This window comes from Macaca nemestrina, chromosome 16 (genome assembly GCF_043159975.1).
Source record: "Macaca nemestrina isolate mMacNem1 chromosome 16, mMacNem.hap1, whole genome shotgun sequence".
NCBI classification, from domain to species: domain Eukaryota; kingdom Metazoa; phylum Chordata; class Mammalia; order Primates; family Cercopithecidae; genus Macaca; species Macaca nemestrina.
Genome location: NC_092140.1, coordinates 7,914,610 through 7,926,138, shown reverse-complemented (window position 1 = coordinate 7,926,138; position 11,529 = coordinate 7,914,610).

Sequence of the window (11,529 nt, the reverse complement as noted above, 5' to 3'; positions counted from 1 at the left end):
GGGCAAAAATGAAGACACATAGATATCAAGGGTTATAGAAACATGCAGAAAATCTGAACTAGCTCTAGGTAATGGCTTCATGGAGGAAACCTTGGCTGAGCATATCTTCAAAATGAGTAGAAGGCCAGATGGCAGAGAAAAATATTCCAGGCCAAGAGATTAAAATAATTCAGCGAGGTATGGTGGCTCACATCTGTAATCCCAGCACTTTGGGAGGCTGAGGCAGATGGATCACTTGAGATCAGGAGTTCGAGACTAGCCTGGCCAACATGGCGAAGCCTCGTCTCCACTAAAAAATACAAAAATTAGCCGTGCATGGTGGTGGGCGCATGTAATCCCAGCTACTCAGGAGGCTGAGGCAGGACAATAGCTTGAACTTGGGAGGCAGAGGAGGCAGAGTTTGCAGTGAGCCAAGATCGCACCACTGCACTCCAACCTGGGTGACAGAGCAAGACTCTGTCTCAAAATGATGATAATAATAATTCAAAACACAAAATGAGCAACACTGTGTCCTAGACAGAGTGAAAACTACTGGGACTTGATGCTGGGAAGTGAGGGAAGGAATGGTAGGAGCTCATCTCTCTTAAGACAGGGATTGTTCAGGAAGGCATTCATTTGGCGAATGGAAATTTTTTAAAATAGGGATTATTTTTGCTCAAATCTAAATCATCTTAGGCTTGGCATGTTGCTGGTGTTGTTTAGTGACATCTCAGCTTTGAGCTGGCATCTTTCCAGCTCCCTTGGCTTGTCCTTATGGCTACAGATCTTCCGCAAGAGCTTCAGGCATTAGGACCTCAAGATATTGCATTCAAAAGCTGAAATGCAAGGAGCTGTGGCTTCAGGCAGAGAGGAACGTCTCCGCCAGAAGCTCCCATGAGGTTTTCCCAAATATACAGGAGAAGATGATCACATGCTCAAAACTAAACAAGTAACTCAGCCCAGCTTCCCTGAGCTAAAGAGGTCTCATCCAGACGCTTCACACAAATTGGGTTCTGCAGAAAAGAAGGAGGAGATGGCTTAAAGTAGGCAATAAGCAATGTTTATTGTGTGGATTTGGGGGCCAGATATGGACTCCTTATTTGATATGCTAAGTATTAATACATGGCTTTTATCATGTAGTTAATGAATAACCATGAAAAGATTTGGTAGGAAATCACTACAACAAGAGTTGTAATTTAGAAAGATGGTTCTGTTGGTAATGAAAAGTTTAGTCTGGGGCAGGAAGAAGAATAAAGGTAGAGCAGCCAGAAGGCACTTACTGTAGCTCAGGTGAGAAAAGATGAGAGCCTGGACAAAGCAGAATCTGGCGTGGATGGCAGTAAAATTGTTTTAATGTTATTTTCTTGATCATAGTAAAATAACTGATGGGCTGAGTGTTAGGGAGTACAGTTAAGGATGGTGAAGAAACGAAGTTAACTAAAGGGGGTTCTTTTATTTTCTTTTGGTGTTCTAATTTGTTTGTTTCTTACTTTAGCAGTAACTGCTGAGGCTGTTGGCAAGAAAGGAAAGGGTACAGATGGAAGAGATTCTCTAGTTGATGAGACATGAAGTTCAGGTTTTGATTTTGAGGTGTATGTGGAACTGTTAATGTGTTAGTCAGGGTTCTCTAGCGGGGCAGGACTAATAAAGTAGATGTATACATGAAAGGGAGTTTATTGAGGAGAATTGACTTACACAATCTCAAGGTGAAGTCCCACAGTAGTCCATCTGCAAGCTGAGGAGCCAGGAAGCCGGTCCAAGTCCCAAAACCTCAAAAGTAGGGAAGCCAACAGTGCAGCCTTCAGTCTGCGGCCAAAGGCCCAAGAGCCCCTGGCAAACCACTGGTTTAGGTCCAAGAGTCCAAAAGCTGAAGAACTTGGAGTCCAATGTTTGAGGGCAGGAAGCATCCAGCATGGGAGAAAGATGGAGGCCAGAAGACTTAACCAATCCAGTCCTTCCACGTTCTTCTGCCTGCTTTTGTCTTAGCCGGATTGGCAGCTGATTAGTTCGTGCTGGCAGCTGATTGAAGGTGGGTCTGCCTCTCCCAGTCCACTAACTCAAACATTAATCTCCTTTGGCAACACCCTCAGAGGCACACCGAGGAACAATACTTGGCATCCTTCAGACCAATCAAGCTGACACTTAATATTAACCATTACAGCCAGGGATAATTGCACTGAAAAATTGCAATCTATATCTCAGAAAAAAAAAAAGGTCAACAGTTATTCCGGATATTTAGTAATAATTGGCATGAAAGTATTTCTTTTTTTTTTTTCTCTATGGGAGTATTTAAAACAAGCAAAGAGAAGGAAGACACAGGGCAGAAATGGGGGAAGTCACAAGCGTTTGCCTTTAATTATTAAGAGAAAGTATCCCAAACAAATGTATTCAAGATAGAAAAGAAACTAGAACAAAATAATATCACAAAAACCAAGGAAGATGAGAACTTTAAAAAGAAAGATTGTAGTCAACAGCCTAAGAGTCAACAAGGAAGAGAATTAGAAAGAGAATGTAAACGGACCAGTTAGGAAATTATTAACATTATTGAGAGCAGACTTGATAAAATATTGGGAATAATGCGTGATTGCAGTAGGCTCTATCTGGACTATCGGATTTGAAATAAAGCAAACTGATATTGCTATTTCAAAAATTTTGCAGAACTATGTATAAAAATGTATCTTATGAAGATGGCAAGGTCATATAATTACTTTTCTTTTTCTTTTTTTTTCTTTTTTTTTGAGACAGACTCTTGCTCTGTTGCCCAGGCTAGAGTGCAGCAGCGTGATCTCGGCTCATTGCAGTCTCTGCCACCTGAGTTCAAGTGATTCTCCTGCCTCAGCCTCCCAAGTAGCAGAGATTATAGGAGGCTGCCACCATGCCAGGCTAATTTTTGTATTTTTAGTAGAGATGGGGTTTCACCATTTTGACCAGGCTGGTCTAGAATTCCTGACCTCCAATGATCCGCCCTCCCCGACCTCCCAAAGTTCTGGGATTACAGGTGTGAGCCACCATGCCTGGCCAAATGTTTAACTTTTAAAGATAGCATCCAACAGTTTTCAAAAGTGGTTTTATCAGTTACCACTACCCCAAGCAATGGATACTCCAAATCCTCACTAACATTTGGCTTTCTCAGTCTTTCTTTTTGAAACTTCAGCCATTACAGTAGGTGTGTAGAGGCATCCTGTTGTGGTTATAATTTGCTTTTCAAGTAAGAAACTTGTACTGGACTCGACAGTCTCCACTAAATAATTTTTTTTTTTCAACCAGAAGAAGACTGGGTAGCGAATATTTGGGATGATTTTCATATTGATTTTTTAAAGTTAAATATAAATGGAATGGGAAAAGTAAATGTTCTCTTGAGTCTGCAACTGAATTTATTCTCCAAGTCATCAAAGCAAAATGGGGACTATCCAGGCCTCAGGCAGAGAATGGTGGCCTAGAAAAGTGGAGTGGGTCAGCACATTGGAAATCTTGACATTGAAGAGTAGGGTTAGAAAGGAAGGGAAATGAACAGCTGTGATAAGAAAGATCAAGGTAAAAACACGGATTTTGCCCTGGAAACAATTTGCTCAAGAAGAGTGGAGGGAAAGGTAATCTGAAGTAAAGGAAGCCAAAGATGCGTGTGCTTAGAGCATTGGTCGTCCTGTATCATGAGAATGTATAAGCAGAGTAACAAATGCATGAGCCAAGCGGTGAAGACACTGATAATATAGAACATGGAGAGCTGGATATTCCATGTCAGGAGTACTTCTCAAATTACCAAGCTCTCCCTAATGCCATGACACAGCAGGGAGTTTTGCTCTCAGACCGTGTCTCAGAGATGCGTCTCCACGTATATAGTGTGTGGGAGACTGGGAGCAAGACTGCAGAGGTTTTTGTACAATTACTCTTTCTCCACACCTCTCGCGAAAACCAAAATCTATGTTGAAAAACCCTTTTTATACTGTCTGGATGCAATACGTTGTCTTACATTCCCTAGATAAAATATGCTAACTATGAAGCCTTGAGTAACATTTTAAAATCACTTATTTGAATATCTTGATGTAATTTTCAACATTTGTTACGATTCGTGACACTAAGTGGTTAGGAATAAGTTGTGATTGCAGAGTTAATTTCAGAGTGGTGCTCTACAAGGCTGCCTCATGATTATTAACACCACCACTGCTTACCCTGGCAAGGGCCGGACTGGGCCACCATTCAGATACTGGCATGAGATACCGAGCGCCTTCATTACTCATTAGAATCAGAAAGCCAGTTCTGCTGGCAACAGCCTAAGGGGGCCAATTAGGACAGGATGGGTAAACAACTCCGTGCCCATTGGTGCTGCCTCATGCTGATCCGCCGTGGTGGCAACCGCGAGCTAATATATTCACTGCACCCCTGGAACTGAATGGAAACGCTTCATCATTGCTCTCATTCCACTAAATGTAATCCTAGAAATGATTTTTAATTTTCTCCATTTACTTGAAGTAGTTTATTGAATAGTACAAAATGAACAAGTCAAAAATTAATATCTCGACTTCTCAAGAAAGGATTAGGAGTTACTTAGACATTTTAAAGGAATTTTTGTTGTTTTTAATGTGCATTCATTATACTGCTCCGAGTCTGATCCTACCGCTTAAATGCCTTCTTGTGTCGTTTTTTCACTGTGAAATTAAATGATATTGATAATGCACCTCTGAATGCTAGCTATTCTCATTAGAGGGTGGGAAGGTGGAGGTGAACAAAAAATGGATATTTAACTTGTAAGAACCAAAAATATGAATAATACTAGTATAATATTTTCTTTGTGATAATTTTACTATACCATAACTGAGATTTGCTAATTTAAAAAAGCAAACTATTTTATCATATTGGGTTATTTGTTTTTGACATTACATTTCTGATAGGAAATTGTAGGTTTTGATCACTATCTTGAAGTTTTAATGTTTAAAAAGGCCTTCAAGAGCATTTTTATTCTGACGCTGATAGGACCCTCACATCTGAATAACGTACATGAGGTTCACCCAGAGCCTGGGGTCTGCGGTTGCAGGTCAGGGCGTGTTCTGTGAGTGTGCGAATGTTGTCTTTCACAGTCTTGCTGATGGATGTTAAACCAAAAGGAGTTTTACAGGGTTCACTAGGTCCAAATTTACTTTTTATAAATCATAAGAATGGCCCAGGGTTTGAGAGACTACAGTATATATCAAATGATTTTCAGAGTCTGAATGTGCCTTACCTGTCTCTCAGGGAAGCTTTGGAAGCAGGAATGTTTATGTTTGTCCATGTGTTGTACGACAGGGTTTCAAACGCTCTTCCGAAGCCTGTTTCTGATGTGGTTCTAGCCACACAGGTTCCCGTCACATTACACTTCCTGTCACTTGCCCACAAGGTTAACTTGGCGAAATAGTAAATGGACCAAGCTAAACTCAGCTCATTCACGTTGACACACGCGACAGCTGCCCACCGCATCCTTTTCATCTTGCTTCAGGGAAAACCGGGTGAAAGACAGGTTCCCATGTTTCCTGAGATTCAGAGCGACCATGTGACTAAGGTCTGCTCAGTGACAGTGAGAGGAAATAATGGTTGCCCCAAACTGGAAACAAGCCAAACATCCATCCACAGGGGACTGAATAGATCCTGCTAACACACTCATTCCGTGAATCACTGCTCAGCGCTGGGAGAACTGATGCTTGATAAACAAGGCAATCTGGCTGGATTTCAAATAGTCACTCTGAGGAAAAGAAGTCCACAAAAAAGAGAGGACAGACCGTAATATTCTATTCATATACAACTCCAGAAATTACAAACTAATCAGCAGTGACAAAAAATAGATCAGCGTTGCCTAGAGAAGGGAAGTAAGGAAGTAGGGAGAGGCATGACGAAGGGGCCTGTGCAACTCTTGGGGGCACTGGATGTGCCCTCTGTCCTGAGTATATTTTCACAGGTTTACACGTATGTCAAAATCTACCGCACTGCACACTTTACATGTGGGGCCCTAGCATATGCCAAGTGTACCTCATAAAGAACCTCATAAAAAGGCTCTTTACCAGCGTAAACGGCAGGTGAAACACACATTCCAGCCATTTCAAATGGCAAATGGCAAGATGTTGTATATGAAGGTGTGCATGCGTATGCTAAGTGTTCAAAACTTGGTTTAGAAATGTAATGACACGGCCGGGGGCGGTGGCTCAAGCCTGTAATCCCAGCACTTTGGGAGGCCAAGACGGGCGGATCACGAGGTCAAGAGATCGAGACCATCCTGGCTAACATGGTTGGTGAAACTGCGTCTGTACTAAAAAATACAAAAAACTAGCTGGGCGAGGTGGCGGCGCCTGTAGTCCCAGCTACTCGGAGGCCGGAGGCCGAGGCAGGAGAATGGCGTGAACCCGGGAGACGGAGCTTGCAGTGAGCTGAGATCGCGCTACTGCACTGCAGCCTGGGCGACAGAGCGAGACTCCGTCTCAAAAAAAGAAAAAAAGAAATGTAATGACACTTATCTATTTCTCCGTGTCATGTGAAGTCCAAACTCTCCGCTCTCTTTGATTTTAGCCTCTCCGGTCCAACCCCCATACACCCCACATGGCACCTACAGTAGACACTCACCCTTTCCTGCATATGCAGTGCAACTCTCTGCCTTCATTTTGTTCATTTCCTGCCTTCGTTTTACAATTCACCTCTCTCTAACTTTCTGTGCTTTTGAATAAGGCTCTAACGAACTTCCAATCCCTTCTCATGCCTTCCCAGATAATCTTTTTTTCTAATTTTAGTTCCAATAGCACTAGTACACACTAAGTTTAGAATTTATTTTATAATATTAGGCCAAGGCAGGGCTACTTTCATTCAGCTTTCTATCTGCTGTGGCTAGAGCCTGGTCTGTAGTAAGCGCTAATGAGCCTCAAACAGGTCTGTGAATAAGGTAATAAATGAATGAATAATCTTATTAAAATGTTTAATAAAAAGAAATTACTTGTGGCCAAATAGGTATGGTAGGCACTTCAAATTGAGCACTTTTAAATGTCATGGCAATCTTGCAAAGTAGGTATTATCATCTACCTTTTACAAATAAAGAAACTGAGACTCAAAAAGATGAATGATTTTCCTGCAGCCACAGGGATAGCAAGTGGCAGAATTAGGACTGGAAGCCAGGTCTGTTCCTGATTCAAAGTGTACTGCAAGAGCAGCAAAGGAATCTCCATATATGTCCAGGCAGAGTGGTTTTACAATCCATGCAAACTTCTATCACTGTACTTATTACATAGCTTATATTCTTTTTTTCTTATTTTACTTTAAGTTCTGGGATATATGTGCCGAATGTGCAGGTTTGTTACATAGGTAGACATGTGCCATGGTGGTTCGCTGCACCTATCAACCCATCATCTAGATTTTAAGCCCCGCATGCATTAGGTATTTGTCCTGATGCTCTCCCTCCCCTTTCAGGCCCCAGTGTGTGATATTCCCCTCTCTGTGTCCATGTGTTCTCATTGTTCAGCTCCCACTTACGAGTGAGGGCATGCAGTGTTTGGTTTTCTGTTCCTGTGTTAGTTTGCTGAGGCTGATGATTTCCAGCTTCATCCAACTCCCTGCAAAGGACATGAATTCATTCTTTTTCATGGCTGCACAGTATTCCGTAGTGTAATATATGCCACATTTTCTTTATCCAGTCTATCATTGATGGGCATTTGGGTTGGTTCCAAGTCTTGCTATTGTAAATAGTGCTGCAATAAACATACGTGTGCATGTGTCTTTATAGTAGAATGATTTATAATCCTTTGGGTATATACCCAGTAATGGGACACAGCTTATATGCTACAGTGAGATTTCTTCACTGCCGGCTCTCAACTTTTCTTCTAGACATTTCAGGTTTGCTTTCAGATGCAGGCACATGCACAGATAGTATGGTTACCTCTGTCTTAACACTGTCCTCAGCTCATGTGCACCAAGACCTTCAAATCACCTCTTTGTTTTTTTTTAAAATCAATTTCATGTCTTGTGTCATCTTTCTTCATTATTAAAATAAAGTATGCTTTGAATGAAACCTGTCAAAATATTCCACAGAGACTTAGGACACTGAAACAAAATGTCTACTCATTCCTGAACAAAGATTTATTTAAAGATGTATCTAGATTCTCAGTGAGGCAACATTTGTCAGTGGTAAGGGGAAAGCATCGTATTAGCTGGGTCATGGTTGCTTGAGCTTTTCACAGGAATACACTAACAAGAAGATTATTTGATAAGTTCACATGACCTAAAGCAACGAGATTGCAGCACCTATAAATGAGGTCTGCTTTCAGCAACTGTCCCTTTACTCAAGATAGAGACCAGAAGTCATGGTGGACTTCTTTCTCTCCCTCAACCTCCACATCCTCCTTCAGCAGGTCCTGCTGACATCACCTCCAGAATGCCGCTTGGATCTGGCGTCTCCTCTTCTCCCATCCAACGCCACCTCTTACTCCCAGCTATCATCATGTCACACCTGGAGCAGTCCCGGCCTCCTAATTGGCCTAAACAATTCCTCTCTGGACACCCTCCCTTCCATTCTCTACCTGGAAGTCATAGTCATTCTTTCAAACTGCAAACCTGATTGTGTTGCCACCTGTGTAAGCATCCAAAGGCTTTCCATCGACATTGAATCCACACTCCGTACTTCGTGTCCAAGGTCAGGCTCTGCTGCCCCTGGACCTTGTCTCCGCTACAGGTTCTGACAGTGTCCGCCGCATGCTCCGCTGTGGTATAAGAAGCTGGTGTTATTCCTGCTGGCAGCAGAAGCAGCTCACCTTACACTTGCCTGCTTCACGCAGTGGTTCACTTCATGACCTTCTCAGGCATCAGATTTTCTAGCCCTGGTCAAGATGGTTTTAAAAATCCACCTGGATTCTGGTATTGGTAGATTTTCTTTTGGTATTGGTGGGTTCTTCCCCAACCCTCCCTCTATGCTCTGAGAACTCAGACAAAGACATTTTAAAGTCCCACACCCTGCATTGCTGGGTGTGCTGCCCTTAAGTCAATTTAGACCTTGCCCCCACCCTGACACACAGGTTTTCCCCTCAATCCCCTTCCAGCTTCCAGACTGTGGCTGCCTGTCTATGGCCCTGATGACAGAACCCACCTGGAGATTTTGGCCTCCTAACTAGTAAGATTTCCTTGGCACTCACCTTCAGTTTCTAAATCTGATCTTCTCTAGAACTTCTAAACACTGGAGTCGACTCTCCTTAATCTCAGGATGCCACTACCTTTTTAAAGCTATTCAACCTTTTTTTCTTAATGGTTTTTAAAATGTTCTTAGATATACCTACTACTATGTATAAGAGCAAATTTATTTCAACTGCTAAAAGTTATTGTTATAATTAGGTAAAGAGATACCATTCTCAATATTAACATAAAATTATATTTTACAACATATGTGAAGATGAAAGCTTTTATTAAAGCATGCTCTGTTTTGTTTCCTATGGATGAAATTAAGACTATATTTCTGTTGCTAAAGTGGTACTAAATGTAAGTGATATTAAGGTAGTATTTGTTTTCAATCCCCAGCTGAGACATTGATTTATACATATTTTGTGAATTTTACCTAGATGGATGTTTTAAAAAACTGAAATCAATTTAAGTTAAAATAGTATGACTTAATTTCAAAATACATAAACTAATATTACTGGATTAATACATAATTAATGACTTATTTGAAAACAGAAAGTTTCTACTCTCTTATTTTGGATTAAAGTAAAAAAAGACCCTTAAAATTTTAAAAAGTAATAATAAATCACAAAGCCAGATAAGCTTCAAAAGCCTTCCAGAAATTTGAGAGAGTCTGAAAAATTGCCTAGTAACAAATGCCTAGAATCTAAAATAGTGGACTAATTTAGTTCAATTTTATCTACATTTTATTTAATCTCTTCTTCTAGTGAAACCTGACACAGAGCTCAGCGTGTCTGCCACAGGCGGCCCACGAAACACGTCTTACTCGCACGCCATCTCCATGAAGATCATCAGCTCCCTAGGGATAGTATCCCCTTAGGTGATTTATTCCAATATATTCTCAAGTTTGATCTCAGCTGTCACTCAAAAGGACCAAGAAGATTTCCAAAATTAAAAATTAGAACCCAATTAATCTCCAGCATAACGTCAACACGTTTCATATTTCCCTCAGTGAGCCAAGAAATTTTGGAAGGTGACATCATGTCTGCAAAAATGTCACACCCGGCAGGAAAGATTCTTTGACTAATTAGAGTAGCCCTTTGAGGTGATACTATGCAGAAAAAGTGTTGAAAATGTACAGTTGTCCAAAAAGGGATACGGTGGCTCACTTTTCTTCCATGATACACAGTATTTGAGATTCATTGCTCAAGAACTTACAATCTCATGAAATCGTTCTGGTTTGGGGGACTTAGGCCACATAGATTATAAAAACACATATTTTTCTGCTTTCCAGGACATTATATCAATGAGAACAGTGAGGAAACAGATTAATAACTGCAGATAAATTAAATGTAGACAGTGGTTATTATCATTGTAGGAAAGACCATGGAATTCTTGGCTTATTGCAGTTACAGAGGGCTGAGCACAAATCAGTATCTCCTTTCATGCTAATTGCTCCTGTGAGGAGGCTGAAGAAATCATTCTTTCTTAAATGCAGTTAAAAATACAGCTTCTTGAATCCCAATAAGATGTTATATTGTGATTCATTTAAAAATTTATCAGTTTTTGGTTGAAAAACATTAGAAGTTTATCAAAATGATATTAAACAGCATAAATATTATGTTAAAGACTTTGCTTCATGTTCATCTCCTTGGAAAAACAAACACGAAATAAAGACAAGTTAATATAGGAAATCTTTTCTTTCTCTTAAAACCTGTTCTCTATTACAGGAATATGCCCCAAAACCATGTCCGAATCACAAAATCCATCTCATTCTTTTAAGAAAACAAATATACTTTGAAAAAATAGCATGCATTCATATTTTAAAAGCTTAAATAATTCATAAAATATACATTATGTGTTCTTCCCTTAGTTATCTCATTCTTTTACTGAGACTTGTTTGTAGATCACTCCCAAATTTGGGTATACAGATGCCCGAACCACTTTCTAAAATTTGGTCCACCTTCCCAGCCACCTGGTAACATGTAAGCCCCTCTGCCCTGCCCACACCCCGTCTCAGCACGGTCACAGAGAAACTCCACGTCTTTCCCAAACCTGCTTTTCTCTCCGAAGTTCCTATCACATCTTTTTTCCAAAACTCAGGCTGAACATCTAGTCAACTTGAATTGTGATTTCATGGTATCTCTTATTCATCTTCTCCTTGTCTGCAGACCACGTTCTTGTTTCAGGCCCTTGGTGCATGCTATGTTTTGGCTCAATAATGAGAGTGTTCCCTAGAGTCTCACTAACTCCACTCCTTTCCTGCTGTAATCAATCGTACCCATCTCTTCCAGGTCATCTTCAAATAATCGAATCTCTGTCCATTTACTTGCATAAGCATTTACTGGCTCACCCATGTGCTGACACATGGCCCAAGTTCATTACCACAGCCCCTCAGGCTGTGTAGACTGTAGACTGTTTCCCATGACTTCCCTT